The sequence below is a fragment of the Diabrotica undecimpunctata genome, chromosome 10 (genome assembly GCF_040954645.1).
Source record: "Diabrotica undecimpunctata isolate CICGRU chromosome 10, icDiaUnde3, whole genome shotgun sequence".
NCBI lineage: Eukaryota > Metazoa > Arthropoda > Insecta > Coleoptera > Chrysomelidae > Diabrotica > Diabrotica undecimpunctata.
Window position 1 is genome coordinate 804,103 of NC_092812.1, and position 19,405 is coordinate 823,507.

Here is a 19,405-nt window from a genome sequence, read left to right on the forward strand (position 1 = left end):
TCGGAATTTTGAGATTTCAATTAATATTGTTTGTACCATAAATTTTGATTGTTCACGTACGGAGAACAAAATTTTGAGAATCCTTATATGAGATTTGTTTATTGAAAACTTTTGAGTGTGAATTATTTCATTATTTTTATTTCAATATATAGTGTTAGATCATATGTGTTTTTTATTATTCCGGTATTCTCTGGACCTTACCTTTCACATGTAATAGCATAGATATTGAAGCACGAATGTAACCCTGAGATAAAAGAATTAAAAATTGTGATAGAGTCATAATCATATCATTTAAATAATTTTAATTAATCAAAAAAATTAATTAGCTAATTATTGCTTGGCGCACCAAGACTTTAAATATCACAATAATATATATATATATATATATATATATATATATATGTATATATATAGTAGAGACTCACTAATCAGGCATTATTAAAAACATTACAACAAAAAATAATATAATATCTTTTATTATAATTTTCTTTACTTGCCTTGAATCCTCTTTCTGTTAAATTTTGAAACCAATCAGCAATACGTTGATTATCTTCAGGATCATATTCTGTTTCTTGTGATATAGCAATGATGCAATAAGTAAATGATTTGACAATTGACCTGTGGCGCACCCAGGGGGGGGTTTTGGGGGTTAACCCCCCCCCCCCCCCAGGACATATGAAGTAAACAATATATAAAGAATAGTAGGAAAATGTACCTTGTATTCACACATAATAGAAAAAATCCAAAACTGCTGATTGAATAATTAAATTACCACTTTAAATATGTAGAACACAATAATTATTGCATTACTATATAAATACACAATAATTAATACACAATAATTAATAAAGTTTTTCATTATATTTAGATATCGATACCTAATATTAGGCTTATGAGAAAGTAGACAGAACGAGTCTGTTACGAGTAGCATGCGCCTACATTACTGTATCTGCGGCGGCCTTGTGGACTATCACGGGTTGTGTTCCTCTGCATGTGTTAGCAGTAGAAAAGACACATCTCTATGGGAGAAGAAAGCATTTGACAACAGCTATAAAAAAAAGAAGAAAGGGAAAGATCAATGGAAGGATGGCAATAAGAGTGGAACAACAAGGAAGATGTTGCTCAGTGGACAAAGATGCTCATCCCGAGCCTAAGGAACTGGGTAGAGTGTCTGTTTTAGGGCGTATCTTCATAGGTTCAGAAAGACAGATACAGATAAATGCCTATACTGCAAATATTCCGACATTGTTACTCACACAATGCTGGAGTGTAATATATGTACAGTGGAGAGAAACAGAATGTATAAAGAAATAGGTATGAACCCTGTGACTGTAAGAGAGATGATCGTGAAGATGACGGGAAATACAGAGGGATGTAATAGTGTTCACAATTACATCCGAGCAGTCATTAAAAAGAAAGAAGAAGAAGAGAAACACCAACCGAGCTAATGGCAGAGATAAGATCTAATTACTATTTTAATGGGAATAAGTCGCAATTGAAGGTTAAAATAAGTTTATTGACGTTTGAATTTTTGATCTTTGATCTTGCACTGATAATTTGTTTATACTCCAACAATTAATAGAAAAAGGAATAGCGGTTAGTACCGAAGTACATCTAGCCTTCACCGACCTAGAAAAGGCGTATGATACAGTTCCAAGACTTAAATTGTGGCCAAGCTTTACGACAACTCGAGTGTAGTCCATACCTTTTAGGAATAATCACAGAAGTCTACAGGGATAGCCCTACCTAACTAAAAATCGAAAATAGACTATAAAAATAACTAAAGAACTAAAATAAGGATGCAGTATGTCACCCTTACTGTTTAATTTATATATTGAGGCAGCCCTCCAAAATTGGAGAAACCCCTGCCAGGGAATGGGAATCCCCATAGAAAATTACATACTGTTCTCCCTGAACTTTGCGTATGACCAAGTCATCCTAGCTCAAGATTCTTATGATCTAGAATTTATGATAAAGCGTCTATAGAGAGAATATTTAAAATGGGGGTTACAAGTCAGCATGAAGAAAACAGAATATTTACTTAGTTATCAATTCAGATGCAAGGTTTGAAGCGTTGATAGACGAAGATGTGGAAATCAAACAAGTGGAAAATTTTAAATATTAAGGTACACTCATTGCTAAGAACGGCTTGGAAGAAACCGAAATTAAACACGAATTAATCAGGGACGTAAAATTTTAGGATGTCTGAACTCCTTATGGTGGGATCATAACATTTCCAAAAGGAACAAAAAAAGAATTATGGCAAACCATGGTTGAATCAGTTCTTTGTTATGGCTCTGAATTATGGACAATTATGCAGACCTGAAGAGAAGATTGTTGGCAGTTGAAATGGATTATTTGAGAAGAAGTGCTAGAACATCAAGGCAGGAAAGGAAGACCAACGAATCTATAAGAAATAACATGAATGCTACAGAAACGGTCATTGACAGAATAGAAGGAAGAGGTTCAAAATGGTTTGGACATCTATTGAGAATGCCTAACGAAGTTGGCCCCAAAAACTTTACAAATGGAAGCCCCCTGGAAGAAGAAAAAGAGGGAGACCTCGACGCTCATGGAATGAAAGAATTAGAAGAGCGATGGAATCGAGAGGTTTGGAGGAGAAGCATGCTTTGGACTGGGAGGATTGGCGGAGGAGAACGGGAGTACGGCAATAGCCGTCTCCAAAATGTATTGTATTTACAAGTTGGATTAATGTCAAACGTCAATAACCTTATTTTAACCTTCAATTGTGGCTTATTCCCATTAAAATAGTGATTACTTTACAATCCCACAAGAAAATAGCTTCAGAACAATAGATAAGATCTAGATACGAGAAGAGAGTGTCCCAAAAATGTCGTCAGCCTTACAGTGGCCACCCCACTTTTACCAGAGTACGGTACGTGCGACAGTCAACTGCGCACAAGTAAGAGAGGGTGGTTTTAGTTGGTAGGCAGGATAATAGATAGCAGATAGAGGTAGCATAAAAAAATTTCAAAACCCCCCCCTAAGACAAATTCTGGGTGCGCCACTGCAATTGACTACTAATATGTTCCTTTTTACTAACGCTAACGAAGCGTCTGGTATATGGATCGGTCATTAGTTCCACTACTAAGACGTTTGGATGTCTGCTAAGTGTAGGGCATAGTTTTGGGATGTACCATGGAGCATTGGCAATCATGCGCAACACTTTGAACTGGAATCTTTCTAATATTTCGTTGTTGGACTTAGAAACTGAACCCCAGAGTTGTGTTCCATAACTCCAAACACGCTTTATGATTATCTTGTATATTATAAGCTTATTTTTCAGTGACAACGTTGATATACAGGCCATGAGCCAGTATATTTTGCTGAGTGTGAGTCCCAGTTGCTTCCTTTTTGTGAAGATATGTTTTTCCATGTAAATGTTTTGTCCAAATGCATATCTAGGTATTTGGCATCTTCTTTTTGGGGAAGTTGCTAATTGTTAAGGATTACTAGTGGGCAGTTGTCTCTGCATTTATGAATGTAACGTGATGGTCCATTTCTTTAGCCACTGTTGGATATCATTTAACATTCTCTGGAGTCAATGTAAAGCGATGATTGGATTGGAATGTGTGTTTAGGCCATCATATTGTTTAAGTTAATTTCATGCATTTTTTTCGATGCGCCAACGTAGCAGTGTCTGCAGATATAATATGTGTTGAATGCGAAGATTAAGAAGAATCACGAAAGGAATAGCAGCGCTGAAGCATACACAAGATACGAGACCGGCGATCCTGCGCCGTGCGAGGCGAAACATAATATTATATACATTAGCGGGACGGACGCCAAACGTCATATATTCATGTATTTATTTATATTTTTTTGTGTTAATTCAAAATAAAGTCTTTCACACCAAGTTTTGACTATTTACCAACGGCACATTCGAAGTGCAAATTAAGTTACATTCAATGTGATGTAAAAATGGCTGTCGTTGGTAAGTTGACAGTAAAAGGTACAGGACGGGTCCAAGCACACTGCCTGGAGGAACTCCAACCTGGATTGGACGGACGCTAGAATATTCTTCATACTGAGTCACGAAGAATTGTCTGTTTTGTAGGTAGAATTGGAGAATCAGGAAATGTTTAACAGGTAGAGGTTTTCTGATGTGATAAAAATGCCGCTGACCAATACAGTTTGTCTTCAAGGTCTTGACTTGTTTTTTTTTGTTACTCGATTTATTAGTTGATGAACTAACTCGATTGATGAATTGATGATTTGGTATCATCTGGAGATTTTTCAATATGGGTTCTAATTTTAGGAGCAAGAGCTTTTTAAGTAGTTTTCCTGGAATTGACAACAGACTAACTGGTCTATAGGAGATGGCACCAATCAGAGGCTTGGGGATGAGTATAACTTTCGCTAGTTTCCACTGTGTCGGGAAGTGACCGGTCCTTAGAACGGAATTGGTTAAGCGTAGACGGAATTGGTTAAGCGTAGATTATCGTGTAGCTAGCTGAATTGGACGGGTGAAGTGTTCTACGGCTACGTTGATTTGGGAAGTAGTTTTTAGTGAGATATTTGATTGCCGTATTTTATCATATCATATTCAGAAATAATATGAATGGGGAATTTATTTTTATATAAGGACTTTACTTTTTGGATAACACTTTTCGATAAGTTTGGTGATGGGAAGATGGTTTGAATGTTCTTATCACGTGATATATCTAAGTTTGGCTGGTCTGGAGCATTGTAAAGTATGAGTAAAGCTTTTATGCGCAATTTGGAACTTTTCATAAATTTCTTCACTTCAATTTTTGGACATTCACCAACTTTTAATGTTTCTTATGTCTTATTTAATGGTTTATTGCTGTCTTGGTCCAGATTCCACCGGCTTCACGTAGTCCACAATTTTTTGTTTTTTGTTATTGTGTATAGTAGCACGCCCAACTTAATATTATTTTGCCAATTTGCACTATATAAGTAAGTTATTTAAAATGTTCATTCAAAATGTTCATTCAAAATGTAGGAATGGCCGAGGGAGGCTCACGGATGGAGGGTGCCGGTTTAATGGATATGTTGGTTTATTGAAGTGCCGGGTTAGGGAGATTCTACTGTATGTATATTATATACATACACATATACACATGCTTATAAAATAAAGGACATGTTATTTAGTTTATCCAAATTAGTTTAGTTTATCCTGCCAAATCGTATTTGGCCAGGAAATTCAACCAAATAGTGAAATATATTTTTTTTTATTTTGAATAATACCATTATCATGTTACTAAATTTTTTAATCAGTTTAAAGCTGTATTAATTAGAACAATTTCCTAATTTCTGCTTCATCTATATAATTAATCGACACACAATAAACCTAGTATTATTTTTTTTAGGTCCTCTTCCGTCCTTGCCATCCATATAAAAATCCTTTAAATCTTCTCCACAAACTACACCTTTCGAGATGGCGGCAAAATATCCTTCAATGGATGTAAGTACCGAAGTAATGTATTTATCGATTGAAATATTTGCTCAAAATATTTTATATCTTATAATAAACTAATTATTTTCTATATATTATTTTTAAATTTTTTATGTCATTTATTACACACAATAGGAATTTATGTTTTTGTCAAAAGTTTAAGTTCAATAAGTGACAAGAAATTAATTTGCACTTGTTCGACAGAGCAGACTTAAACCGCTCAGTCGTTCATCGTTTAGGACAGATTCAGACATCGGTCATGTCGATGTCTGAATCTGATAAATTTTTCATTTCCAATGAGGCATCTGAATCACTTGATGAAGAAGTAAGTTTCCTATTTGGAAGTTTAGATCTTGGTATGGATGGTTATAGTAGATCGGGTAGGGCTCATTTATGAGACCTTCAAATACTAAGAACTCCGAAGACGGGTCCATTGTATCATCCCTATCGTATGGACTAGGCCCAAAGGGACCTAGTCTTCGGAAGTTTAGATTTTGCAATAGATAGTGTTGTCAATCGTTCATTTTACAAGAACCGAATCAATCAGTGATCGACTTTGCAAACGATCGAATCATTTCAATCGTTAATTTGTTTCAATACTTTTCGTTGGCGTTTAAAACAAATAAGTAACCGATTGATTGAGCTGAATCGACTGAAAACCGGTAGTATTGCTTACCGTATTTCATATATCTGTATTCACCTTCATTGTCCTTCATACGTTTATGTTAGTGCGAGTAGGGCTTAGCTTAGATTCTAGAAGAAATATTCGAGAAGCTAGAATTTATTATGTTTTTGTTTTTAGGTTCTTAGTGTAACTCAGAAATAATTATAAATTTATATGGAAATATGTGCTTCATCCAAATATAAATATTTATTGTCATTGTACAAATTTTAAGTTTGCGATATTTTATGATTTTAACTAATAACTATTAACAACACAAGCGAAAGCAATCGCTTGGGCCCGATAGAATATTTTCCAACTCCAATACTCCCGGTCTGTAGCTAAGTCGCTGCCTTGCACGCAATTCTTATAGTATTTTAAGTTTTCAATCATTTAAACGAACGCAATCATTCAGCCGCATGGCCTATATCGGTCCTCGTCACAAGTGAGGGAGGACCGAAAGTAATGAGAGTATTGGCTGTGCGATTTTGTTTTGGTTCAATCTCGATCGGCGCCGTCGACGGTCGATCAATAGATTTTTGTCAGCATACGGTTATGAATTAGCGGGATTCGGTCGTTCAATACTTTGAAGTGATTGAATCAAAACGAACGAATCAATCGCGATTTATACAACAATAAAATAGACCTCTTTTTTACTACTATCTAGACCAAATGAAATTGAATTTCTGTCTCGGTTTTTGTTTTCTACATGTACACTTTTAAAATCATCTTTCACATTAACTAGTATTTTTCGTTTCACTACTTCCATAAAATGTAAATTAAAAAATTTATATTTTGTTAGAAACACTGCATAATTTTCAAAAAAAAACATTTGCTGGATTGAATGCAGATGTCCTAGAAATACTAAGTTAGGATGACGTTTCATAAAGCCTTTCATCAATTACTTGCCTGTTTGCTAATGTTCATACCAGTTTGAAGGAAAGTGGTTTTTTAGGGCTACAGCATACTGATGGAACAGTGACGGCGTTAGAATATGTTAAGACGAAATGCATTGCCGATAACTTTAAAAAATACTTTTCCAATTCAGCTTCTGCTGTTGCTGAGAAGACTTGTCTCGATGCGTATTCTGACGTACGTTTTAAACCTTAATTTTTTCAGGTGCCTATGAAGAGTGGTTTTAGATATGTTCAACATTAAAGTGACATTTCTAATTGTTGTTTTATTTTTAATAACTTACCGTACGGCTTTCTTTACACTTGTCTACGTCTTACGTCTAAAAAATTGAGTCGTCAGTTGACAATGCGCTCAATACTTGTACGTAAATACAGCATTTAACCTTTAACCTATGTATTAGATTATTACATTAAATCACGAATAGCAGCACTCTTTGTTTTGCGGACTATATTACCATATGATGAAATGTTAAAAAACTTAATTTTGACGCCTAAATTTTCAGTTAACCACAAAATGTTTAAACGCGCTCCTACAGTCTACACATATATGACTTATGATTGCTTCATGTTGACAGCACGCCAATAACTAAAATGCCGGAAATACTGGATTGCATTATATATTGCATTATATATATATATATATATATATATATATATATATATATATATATATATATATATATATATATATATATATATATATATATATATATTGTTATGATATGTAAAATCGAGAAAAATATTGGTTTGTTTAAAAATATTTCAAAGTTCAAAAACATTAAAATAATTCAGATAAGTAGGATAATATCCAACAAACATTTCGGAGAAGGAAAGTTATTAAATCCTTGAATTACCTGTACCAAACAAAATGTAAGCTTTACATCAATCATTTCTTTGTTAAACTTGAGTGACCCGCATAAGTTTAAGTGAAACAAAAGACAAATTGAAACGGGTTTTTACAAATGCATTAGTGCAGTGATTAAAGACAATAGAAGATATTTTAGAAAGAGGTTTTTGTTAGTTTTAAGATTTATAGAAAAATATTATTTGTAAATAAGTTTTAGGAAATTTATAATTATAGGTAAAAATTTGTTTGTTATCGAAATGAAGAAATGGGGGAATTGTGACGAGTTGTGATTGGCGGAGATTGAAAAAGGTGGGATAAGTGTGTGGGAGAAAGTTTAGCGAGATTGAGGAGAGAGAAAAGATAGCAGTCAGTTGGTTTCCAAGTCTTCAAGAAAGAACAGTGATTGTTCTCTGGCGGTTCCTGAGAGGTAGCAAGCAGTAGTGTTGAATGTTAGTGAGTTTTTGTGGAGTTAGTGTATCTGACAGAAGCTGGAGCAGCAAAATATTGTAAGTCATATTTTCCTACTTATATTCCAAGAGTCACTGTTCAGGCCAACGAGAGATTCAGTTTATCGTAAAGAGAAGATATTCCAAGAGTCATTTTTCACTCGGGCCAACGAGAGATTCAGTTTATCGAGAGGAGAAAGGCTATCATAATTTGAATGATTTGTGCTTTTGAAGGAGATCATTAAAGACGATATACTTGCAACAATCTGTTGTACGATTGCTGATTACATAGGGAGCGGTTGAGAGGAGATAATATAGTCTACAAGGAACAAGGATTTGGACCACTCATCATCAGAGAGAGATATTTTGTTTCTGCAGTTTTTTTTTCTTTTATTGATAACACAATTTTTACACGTAATTTAGAAAGGATATAAATATTTTGATTAGGAGAGTTAGAATAGTTTGGATTTTGAGTTTTCAATTAATATTGTTTGTAACATTAATTTTGATTGTTCACGTACGGAGAACAAAATTTTGAGAATCCTTATATGAGATTTGTTTATTGAAAACTTTTGAGTGTGAATTATTTCATTAATTTTTTTCAATATATAGTGTTAGATCATATGTGTTTTTTATTATTCCGGTATTCTCTGGACCTTACCTTTCACATGTAATAGCATAGATATTGAAGCACGAATTTTAACCCTGAGATAAAAGAATTAAAAATTGTGATAGAGTCATAATCACATCATTGAAATAATTTTAATTAATCAAAAATTAATTAGCTAATTATTCCTTGGCGCACCAAGACTTTAAATATCACAATAACTGGCTTCCAAAACGTGGGGCTTGAAAATATCGCAGCTTTACATTTGAAGGAAGAGAAAGAGATCTGGAATAAGTACAGGTGATCCAGAGATAAAAACATATAACATTGAGGGAATTTGAATTTGAAAATATTTTGACAATTTTTCCAGGGAATATAAATTTGATTTATTGATTGATCGTAGTTAGTGGATATTTACTGCTATTGAATTATTTGATTTTATTTTCTTTACCAATCGTACATTTGATATTTATTTTGAATTATTTGAATTTTACTGATTGCATATTTGATATTTGTCGTGAAAATTTAATACATTTGGGGAGAAATACTGTCGTGTTCTGAAAAATATAGAGTGTTGTAAAATTTCACATTTGGCGGGGACAAAAACAATAACAAAAAGTAACAACATGTCTGTCACAAGGAGACAAAGTAAAATGCAGGAAAGGAAGGAGGACAACAGAGAAGATGAAACAATTTTGGAAGAAGTATCGGATAATGAAGGAAATGTGACAATAGTTGAGGAAAGAAAAGAACTATCAGGAATAGATAAAATATTACAACTAATGCAACTCCAGTCACAAACAATGGCAGAAACAAAACAAACAATAGAACAAAAATTAGAAGAAAATGATAGAAAAATGGAAAAGCGTTTTGACAAATATGAAAATGAGGTAAAAGTCTGTTTAGAAAAAGTCAGAGAAGAAACAGAGAGGAAACTAGAGATGCAGAGAGAAGAAATAGAAACTAAAATGAAAGATATTAAGACTGTACAGAAAAAAGAATTAGAACAGTTAGAAGAAAAATTTGAAATGGCGCTACAAGAAGACAGGAAGGAAATAGAAAGAAGATTAAAGCAAAATGAAAAACAAATGGCAGAAATTGAACTAAGAGGGGTAGAGAGAAAAGAAGTTATCATCCATGGAACAAGCGAGTCGAAAATACAATTTGGCGGGGATATTCGGAAAACACACCCAGTACCGTTTGTTAAAAATTTGAAAACCAAATTACAACATATTAGATATTTTGACGATTGCAAAGAAACAATTAGAAACCATTTGAAAGAAGGAGCAGCGTTATGGTATGAAAGCAAGGAAGATGAGTTTGAAAATTGGACAGATTTTAAAAATAAACTTCTCAACTATTTCTGGGGGAAAAATAAACAGAGAGAAATCAACCAAGAGCTACAGAATGGAAAATATCACGAAAAAATGGGAATATCTGAAGAAAGATATGCTTTGCAGATATATAACAATTCAAAATATCTAGAATACAAATATTCTACCGAACAGCTGGTAGAAATGATCAGCAGACATTTTGAGGAAACGTTGGAAGATCACGTGATTTTGAGAAACTATCAAGATATTGATAGTTTGTGCCAATTCCTTCAATTAAAAGAAGCGAAAAGAAAAGAAATGAGAAATAGAAGACAACATGACCAATATAATGGAGCGGAAAGAAGATATTCATCAAATTATGACCAGAGAAACCGACATCCCAGATCAACAAACGAATATAGGCCGAGAAATTACAATAATTACAATAGACAACAAAATTACGATAACCGGAATGATACACAAAATAGAACAAATGAAAGTCACAACAGGAATAGAGATGCACAAAATCCTCCGAATAGGAATACGAACGAACAAAGGGACGATAGAAATAATCAGAGATTCCAACGACAAAACAGAAGAGAGATGAATCATGTGGCAATAGAAAAGGAGGAAGAAGAAGTATTCAATGAATCCAGACAGGATTTTCAATAAGGCATCCACTAAACAAAAGTAAAAAACTCTCCGGTATATTTTGTCACCCGAGAGAGTTTATACAGTTGGCGGGAAACGAAAAACAAAATTCTAATTCCAGTCTAATTTTTTTAGATGCATTTATAAAACATAAAGCGATTAAAATTCTGATTGATTCTGGATCGGAAATTTCGTTAATCAATAAAAAACTAGTAAGAGAATTAAATATGGACAGATTTGTGTATAAGATTCCGAGGGTTGCTTTAGTGGGTGCAAATAATAAAAAATTGACGACAGTAAACGAAGGTTTAGGAGTACGGATCAGAGTGGGAGACCAATTCTATATTATGCAATGTGTGGTGATCGAAGATCTAAATCATGATATGATAGCGGGAATTGATGAATTGAGTGAAAAACATATCACCATCAATTTTTCGGAAAATCAACTGGAAATCAGAGCAGAACCAGACAACATAGAAGAAGAAAAGGAAACAGATAGGAGAAAATTTTCTAAAAGGATAAATGGACAAGAAAAACATAAAGAAATCAATATGACGGTAGAGGATAAATCGAAAGCTCAAGAAAAAAATCAATCCGAAGAGGAAAAGAGACTAAAAAAAAAGAAGAAGAGTTCGAAAAGAAAGCAGGAAAAAAAGGAAGTTATAAGCAGAAAAATGGATGGAGCCGAAACATGGTGCTCGGAATACCAGATAGAAATTAAAGAAAAAAAAAATAGAAGAAGAAATAACGGAAGAGGACAGAGAAGAAATGGCAATTATGGACGAGAATCCAGAATTTTGTGAAGAAGTTATACGGACAGTGAACACATGTGAACAAACTGAGGATGAAAGAAAAATAATATGTGGAGAAAACATGGAGAAGGAAATAGAGAAGATTTTAGAAAATTATGGAGATCTCATTAATGAAGAAAGCCGAGTGGCTAAAAATTATGAACATTCTTTTAAAGTTAAAAACTTAGAAAATTTTAAATCGAAAACATATCCAATCCCGTATAAATACAGGCAAAGCGTCGGACAGGAAATTGAAAATATGATCAAAGACAAGGTGATCGAAAGATGTGACTCTCCATATATCAACCCGATAGTATGCGTAAAAAAATCAAATGGTGATTTGCGATTATGTTTAGATGCAAGAAACATTAATTCGCACACAATCGCGCAATACGAAGCGCCTTTGAACATAGAAGCCATTTTTGGACGAATCACAGGATCACACATTTTCTCCAAAATCGATTTGAAACACAGTTTTTGGTTAATACCTTTGGCAGAAAAGTGTCGAAATTATACCGCTTTTTCTATCGACGGAGTGGTGTACCGATTTAGGGTAGTACCATTTGGACTACAAAGTGCATGCGCTGCTTTGGTTCGCGCATTACACACAATTTTAAATAGGCATGGAGAATTTGTTGTACATTACATAGATGATTTATTAATTTTCTCACCGGATATAACAAGCCATCTACGACATATTCATACTGTTCTCGAAGAACTTGATCAAGCCGGATTAAAATTAAATATTCAAAAGTGTCAGTTTTTCCAAAAAGAGGTATTGTATTTAGGATTCAAATTAGACACAAAAGGGATTTGTCTTGCAGAAGATAGAATTGAAGTCATAAACAACTACCCTAGGCCAACCAATTTAAAAACTTTGCGGGGATTTTTAGGAATGGTAAACTATTTCAAAAAGCTGATACCAGACCTCAGTACAAAAGAAATACCGCTAATAGCATTACTTAAGAAAAATGTCAGATGGAAATTGGGAACGGAACAAGAAATCGCTTTCAAAAATTTAAAAGGAGCGTTTTCCAAAGCTGTAAGAGTGCACCACCCAAGATATGAGCAACCTTTCATTCTCAGGACCGATGCTTCCATAAAAAAATTTGCAGGGGTGTTATCACAGATACAAGACGATATAGAGGTGCCAATATGTTTTGTTTCCCGTGTAACCAAAACGTATGAGAGAAAATACAGCGTTACTGAATTAGAGTTTGCCAGTGTGTTATTTTGTGTAAACAAATTACGTTTTTACCTACTTGGGGCAAGATTCACCATTGAAACGGACCACGCAGCGTTGATACACATAATGAAAACTAGGTTGGTAAATAATAGAATTCATAGGGGCATTCTTTTACTCCAAGAATATGATTTTGAATTTAAATATATCAAAGGAACGGACAATATTTTGGCTGATGCGTTGACGAGAGATGAACAATTCCGCAAAGAGGATCACAAAACTCTCCACGTAGGCATGAACATAATGAGAGAAGAAGCAGGCTTATTTTCGTTGGCCAAAATCAGGGAAAATCAGGAAGAATTGAATGAAAGAGAAAAGCAAAGGGCTGAACAAGAAAATAACCTATATTTTAAGAGGGTCGATGGTAAAGAACTCTATGTAATCACGGAGCAAATGGCAAAAGAAGTTTTTTTAAAGTTACACTGTGACAACGGACATATTGGAAGTAGAAAGGTGTGGCTTATGTTCAGGGAGAACTACATTTGTCGACAGGACTATACAATAGCCAAAGAGGTGACTCGAAATTGTGTGACATGCCAAAAGTGTAAAAGTAGGAACTTTAAAAATGAAAACGTCACAAAAAACGTCGTAGCTCGGAAGAAACTGGATATTGTTGCTATTGATATGTTGAGCGATTTGATACCAACAACTCAAAGGAATAAACACATATTAGTTATGGTGGATCTTTTCTCAAAATATGTTAAATTGTACGCATGCAGAACCACAAAAGGAATTGAAATACTTAGGAAGATAGACAATTTTATAGAAACGGTGGGAAGACCAGACAATATTTTATTGGACAATGCGACATATTTTAGGAACGAACGTTTTAAAAGGGAATTAAGAGAGAGAGGCATCGATACAAAATTTATAAGCATCCGTCATCCACAGAGCAACCCATCGGAGCGTTTTATACAAGAAGTCACAAAATTTCTACGAATTGCCGCGGAAGAACATCATCGACATTGGGACAGAAAAGTGTTTGAGATCGAGACCTATTTGAATTGTGCTCCAAATACGGTTACCAAAGAGACGCCTTTATATATAATGAAAGGAACAATGCCTACAAGACCGTGGGAAGACACCGCCCCCAAACAATACGAAGAAGTGATCGAATTGGTTCAAAGAAGATTGAGACGAAGTGGAGAGAAATATCTCCAAAGACAAGAGAGAACCCGAAGAAGAAGGCCGATCAAATTCCAGAAAGGAGATAAAGTCTTAGTGAAGGCACTGAGGGTGTCGAATCTACAAAATGGTATTTGTGCTAAATTGATGCCGATATTTGAAGGTCCATATAGGGTCAATACGGAAAATGGGGTAAATAGTTATGAATTAGCGCACATAGAGACAGGAAATATACGGGGTATTTTTAACATTCACGACATCTATCAATATCATGAATAGATTTTAATAACATAGTGAAATAATTTGACCCTAGAAAACTTTTGTCATTTTTAAAATTTAACAAAGAGTTTTCGGCAGATCAAATGGCGGGGATTTGTTATGATATGTAAAATCGAGAAAAATATTGGTTTGTTTAAAAATATTTCAAAGTTCAAAAACATTAAAATAATTCAGATAAGTAGGATAATATCCAACAAACATTTCGGAGAAGGAAAGTTATTAAATCCTTGAATTACCTGTACCAAACAAAATGTAAGCTTTACATCAATCATTTCTTTGTTAAACTTGAGTGACCCGCATAAGTTTAAGTGAAACAAAAGACAAATTGAAACGGGTTTTTACAAATGCATTAGTGCAGTGATTAAAGACAATAGAAGATATTTTAGAAAGAGGTTTTTGTTAGTTTTAAGATTTATAGAAAAATATTATTTGTAAATAAGTTTTAGGAAATTTATAATTATAGGTAAAAATTTGTTTGTTATCGAAATGAAGAAATGGGGGAATTGTGACGAGTTGTGATTGGCGGAGATTGAAAAAGGTGGGATAAGTGTGTGGGAGAAAGTTTAGCGAGATTGAGGAGAGAGAAAAGATAGCAGTCAGTTGGTTTCCAAGTCTTCAAGAAAGAACAGTGATTGTTCTCTGGCGGTTCCTGAGAGGTAGCAAGCAGTAGTGTTGAATGTTAGTGAGTTTTTGTGGAGTTAGTGTATCTGACAGAAGCTGGAGCAGCAAAATATTGTAAGTCATATTTTCCTACTTATATTCCAAGAGTCACTGTTCAGGCCAACGAGAGATTCAGTTTATCGTAAAGAGAAGATATTCCAAGAGTCATTTTTCACTCGGGCCAACGAGAGATTCAGTTTATCGAGAGGAGAAAGGCTATCATAATTTGAATGATTTGTGCTTTTGAAGGAGATCATTAAAGACGATATACTTGCAACAATCTGTTGTACGATTGCTGATTACATAGGGAGCGGTTGAGAGGAGATAATATAGTCTACAAGGAACAAGGATTTGGACCACTCATCATCAGAGAGAGATATTTTGTTTCTGCAGTTTTTTTTTCTTTTATTGATAACACAATTTTTACACGTAATTTAGAAAGGATATAAATATTTTGATTAGGAGAGTTAGAATAGTTTGGATTTTGAGTTTTCAATTAATATTGTTTGTAACATTAATTTTGATTGTTCACGTACGGAGAACAAAATTTTGAGAATCCTTATATGAGATTTGTTTATTGAAAACTTTTGAGTGTGAATTATTTCATTAATTTTTTTCAATATATAGTGTTAGATCATATGTGTTTTTTATTATTCCGGTATTCTCTGGACCTTACCTTTCACATGTAATAGCATAGATATTGAAGCACGAATTTTAACCCTGAGATAAAAGAATTAAAAATTGTGATAGAGTCATAATCACATCATTGAAATAATTTTAATTAATCAAAAATTAATTAGCTAATTATTCCTTGGCGCACCAAGACTTTAAATATCACAATAATATATATATATATATATATATATATATATATATATATATATATATATATATATACATATATATATATATATATATATATATATATATATATATATACATCCTCAGATGTTACATAGCCTACAATGTCCTATACCAGTGGTCGGCAACCTTTTGAGTCTGAAGAGCCAAAAATTACAATTTACAAAATTTTAAAGAGCCACAAATTTTTTTTTGTAAATAGTACTCGCATAAATAAAGTTCTTTGATAAAAAAAATTAATCTATTTATTCATATGTAGGTATATAGTGTTTTTCACATATATATTTTTATACATTTCATTTATTGAAGTAAAAATTAAAACAACTAAGTATATTCACTTATAACACTAACTTGCACTTCAATAACAAACAGTTGATCAAATAACCTCAATGGGAGCGTTGGCTTTGCATGGTTGTAGAAAGTGGATAAATCTGGCTCATAACTTGTTGTTTTAAGTTTCAAACATGACTTTAAATTTTCATTTGTTAGTTGGCTTCTTAGTTTACTTTTAATTATATTCATGCAAGAGAACGCTTGCTCGCAAGAATATGTCGATCAGAAGATAGTTAGTACTCCAAATGCCAACTTCTTCACCTCACTGTAACAATCTGGAAGACTATTCCATGCGTCGGATATAAGTCCCTCAATTCGCGGCATTTCTTTCAAAGTTGTCCACTTTTTTTGCGTTACGTACACCTATTTCTGGACTTCCTACTTGATTTTCAATTCTGTAAATTTTCCACTCCACAAAGCTTTACTTTTTAAATCGATCAATTGCATTTCTAAAGATAAATTTCAGTATGAATTCCAAATGGCTCAACGTGAATTTCGTTACTATTCATGCTGAAGTAATTCGTGTCAACAGTTGCACTGGTTTTATCGCGATATTGCTTTAGAAATTGAAAATTAAGTAATTTACCGCTCGTAATATCTTCTGCAAAAAAATATACCCAAATATTCCACCAAAATATAGGCTGCGTTTCCCGTTCCTTGCAGTTTTAGATTCAGCTCATTTAATTTAGCTGTGATATCCACCATAAAGTAAAATTTTTGCAACCATTTGTCGTTCCCTAATTCAGGGTGATTGATGCCTTTTTCATTTAGGAATGTATTTATTTCATTCAAGCACAAATCAAAACGTGTCAACACCTTACCTTTGGAAAGCCATCGCACTTTATTATGAAGAAGGAGGTCGGAATACTAAGCCTCCATTTCGTTTAAGAATTCTTTAAACTGACGATGGTAGAGTGCTTTTGACAAGATGCTATTTCGGCTACTATTTCGGCTGGAAATGTTTGGGCGCAAAGCAATTCCTGATGTATTATGCAGTGAAACGTAAGAATTTAATGATTTAATTTGCTTTGAAGAATCGTTGTTGCCCATCATCATAATAAATAAATAGCATTTATTTATTTATTAATTAATACCTGATGATGATTTTTAAAATTGAAACCGGTAGTATTTGATAATATCAAATTTAATAATACTCAGGCAAAGTTTTTGTTTTATTTTTTATTATATAATAGTTTAATTGTGTTATTTTCGAAATAATATTTTGATTATATATTAAATTGTTTTATATATTTTATATTAATGAAATTTTTTATTTTTCAAATATATTATATTTTTGATTTTTAATAGGAGTAAATTTTTTATATTGTATTGCTATGAAATAAAGAATTTTTTTATTAATTTATTATTTAGGTATTCAAAACAGCAGACATGTTGCAATTATTTACTATGTAAACGTATACTTAAGTACCTAAATACATACGAGAAACTGGGCTATGAAATAAATAATTTTTAAAATTATTATTTAGGAAGGTATTCAAAATAGCAGACGACAAAAATGTTGCAATTATTTACTATGTCAAAGTATACTTAAGTACCTAAATACATACGAGAAGCTCGGCATAATGAAATAAAATTTATTAAAATACATTTAACAGCGATATTTCTTAATTAAAATACTTACCTAAATAAAATAAATAAATCTCTGATTATTTGGACACCAAACACTGTTTGTCCCACTCTCTCGCGTACTGATTGACTATAAGTACTTAGTTTCGTCGCATCTGTAGTCGTCTCCTGTGTGCGGTGATCGTCGACTGCTGACTGACACGAACGGACTTCTTAGAACGTGTTTATCACGGCGCAGTTTGTACTTTTTGACGATAGTGACGTCGCGTGTCATGTTGAATGGGTGCGATGGGAAGCGAGTATAAGGTATAAGTGACTGAGAGGATCGGTGTCTACATCGTTAATCGATTCAGAAGGCTTTTTAAAACTTTTTTGGTAAAATAAATAATATTTGCGTGTGGAACTAAAGAGCCGCATGCGGCTCGCGAGCCGCAGGTTGCCGACCCCTGGCCTATACCTATCTTTGACTGTTTCGGAAATATTAAGTAAAATGCAGAAATTCACATTTAGAAAAGAAAATTATTTATTTGTCTAGAGTCGCTATCACTGTCTTAATACTTCTTGCCCATTTAGGTCTTGGTAATGATAAAGTAAGCAAAAAATATTTAAGCATTCCTTTTTATTGATATGTTAAAAAATAAAAAATTGTTTACTTTGGTGTAAAACGCCAATGTTTTATTGTTCCATGACAGAAGTAGTTGTCAGTGCAATAGTCGTTTGAATTTCATTATTTTACATTTCATATTTTACAATAACTGTTTGTTCTTAATCTTGTACATTTTAGAATTTTGACAAAGGCAAGGGTTTCCTGCCGAAACGTTGATTTCTATGGAAAAGAAAATCTAGATCCACATGTAATATAATTTATTGAACCTAAACCCAAGAAAAACTAATTTTATATTAAATATAGTACGGATCAAGAAACTCAAAACTATATATATATATATATATATATATATATATATATATATATATATATATATATATATATATATATATATATATAGTGGAGGCTGTCCACAAGGAGGAGCTCTGTTCCCTCTACTTTGGGCAACCTTGGTAGATGATCTCCTCAGAAATCTGTCCACAGAAGGCTTTTATTGTCTAGGATATGCTGACGATATAGCAATCGTTGTCAGGGGCAGGTTTGCTCAGGTAGTGTCTGAGAGAATGCAAGCAGCCCTAAATATAGTTGACGACTGGTGTAAACAAGAGAGACTGATAGTCAATGCTCAGAAAACACAAATTGTCAACTTCACCAAAAAAACAGCACTACAAGGCCTAAAACCACCGGTGCTGGGAAGAACAGAGATTTCATTTGCCAAAGAAACAAAATACCTTGGGGTATATTTTGATCATAGGCTTACATGGAATACTCACATTCTAAAAACCACACAGAAAGCTACTATGTCCTTGAGCAGATGTAGAAGAATGTGCGGTAAGAATTGGGGATTTAACCCCAAAATGACTCTATGGTTCGGTGACGTGGTGGACAAAGACGCAGCAAAGTGGTAGCAATAAGGCTGCTAGGTAATACACAAAGGCTAGCATGCTTGTGTATTACGGGGGCCTTAAAAACAACTCCTACTGCATCGCTGGAAGTCCTGTTGAATCTACGACCACTTCATATCTTTATACAGGGCGAAG

At 33.5% G+C, this 19,405-nt stretch overlaps 1 long non-coding RNA gene across 1 annotated transcript in view; it reads right to left on the reverse strand.

Moving 5' to 3' along the window:
* Positions 1-17,939, reverse strand: part of LOC140452057 (uncharacterized) — a 60,131-nt gene extending 42,192 nt beyond the window's left edge. Inside the window, exon 1 of the long non-coding RNA XR_011952125.1 lies at positions 17,814-17,939. This is a non-coding gene — a long non-coding RNA (uncharacterized lncRNA). The remainder of the gene's footprint in view (positions 1-17,813) is intronic.
* Between the last annotated feature and the right edge of the window lie 1,466 nt (positions 17,940-19,405).